At 36.8% G+C, this 1,488-nt stretch overlaps 1 long non-coding RNA gene across 1 annotated transcript; it reads right to left on the bottom strand.

Moving 5' to 3' along the window:
• Positions 1 to 676: 676 nt before the first annotated feature.
• On the bottom strand, positions 677 to 1,216 carry LOC107663768 (uncharacterized). The gene is made up of 3 exons (XR_001631379.1): positions 1,015 to 1,216; positions 844 to 928; positions 677 to 757 (listed from the first exon to the last, which is right to left on the bottom strand). It is a non-coding gene; the product is annotated as an uncharacterized LOC107663768 (long non-coding RNA).
• Between the last annotated feature and the right edge of the window lie 272 nt (positions 1,217 to 1,488).

The following is a 1,488-nucleotide window of genomic DNA, read 5'->3' on the forward strand; positions in this document are numbered from 1 at the left end:
TCACAGATACAAGTCCTCTAAGACAGCATTATGCTGTAAAAATACTGAGTTTGAGATTCTGCTTTCACTAGTAGAAATCTGGAGAAAAGCTTACATTATCCATGTGCTTTCAGAAATAAACAGATGTAACATAAACATAACAAGTAATAAAAACTGGTCAGTATTTTACAGTAATTATGTTTATATTTGACACACAATAGCATATGCTTGTAAATGAGGTATAAAACAGTGGTTCTCAACCAGAGAGCCAGGGACCACTAGGGAGCTTCAGCAAACTTCCAAGGGGGACCTAATAATTCTTAAAATTAGTTTTTTTTTTTAAACTGTAAAAATTAATACCTTGTGATTAGTTTGCATCAGAAGAGTACGAACTTTCTCTAAATGACACTGCATGAGCCACAGCATCCACTGGATGAGCAGAAGCTGTGGACATAAGGCACATAGACTGAGGAGCCAAAAGTCTGTAGAACAGCCTCCCACAACTGAACCGGATCAGAACAGGAAACCTGAGATCCACCAACCTCTAAAGCTACAGGAAAAAACTAAAACAGAAAGGCAGAGGAAACATAAAACACATACACAACCACTGCATATATTAATCATTAAAAAAATAAGACATGATGTTATTTACCTCTTAATAAACTATTGGTGAGACTTTCCTCTATTTCACTTGTATTGGAGAAATTCAACGAGAATAAAAACGTATTATATGAAACTGTCATTTCAAGTTCGAGTCGTTCAGTAGCTGCTGGTATTCCTGTGTAAACAGAATATGGTTATGAGCTTCTAATACCACCTTACTTACAGCCATCAAATCAAAAGTAACACATGAAAATACGTTACCTTGAATTTTCTGCAGCAGTTTAAGGCTTTCCGACCAGCATCGCTTCCAAACATGCTGATTTGGTTCAAGGCCTCGTTCATTTTGCTGAAACGGTAATTCGGCACATGAGTATGTCTGCGTAAAGTCTAACATTAATGTAAACGAAAAAAATATTAATTTCGCAACAGTACCTTCCAAGTCAAAATTATGTTGTTATTCTCCTCACTCCATCTATCAACTAAACAGGGAATGACAGACATGACAAAAACCGCAAACAGAGGCAGTTAAATGGTACCTAATATTTCATATCTACTGTATAAAGCCACAGTCCATTCTGATTTCTGATTCAGTACCAAAGCCGCTCTCTGTCAGTACCTTCCTCATCTGATTCGAACTTTCCCTCCACTAAGTCTAAACAAATGATTAGCGCTGCGCAAAACTCCGCATTTGAACAGTCAATAGCAAATACTTAAACTAGTAACAAAACATACTTCCAGTCGCTGATTCAGAAGTGCCAGATTGTCATAGCAAAGTCGGAATTGACCCTTTTCTTTTTTTTGAAATAGTCTTTGCACAGCCAGTCATCCATAAAATACGTTGCACAAATTCGAACAACTGGGTTGTGCTGTTCTGTTGTAAATAAATCTTAACCAATGATTCCTAAT

The sequence above is a fragment of the Sinocyclocheilus anshuiensis genome, unplaced genomic scaffold (genome assembly GCF_001515605.1).
Source record: "Sinocyclocheilus anshuiensis isolate Anshui unplaced genomic scaffold, SAMN03320099.WGS_v1.1 scaffold123, whole genome shotgun sequence".
In the NCBI taxonomy this organism is placed as follows: Eukaryota; Metazoa; Chordata; class Actinopteri; order Cypriniformes; family Cyprinidae; genus Sinocyclocheilus; species Sinocyclocheilus anshuiensis.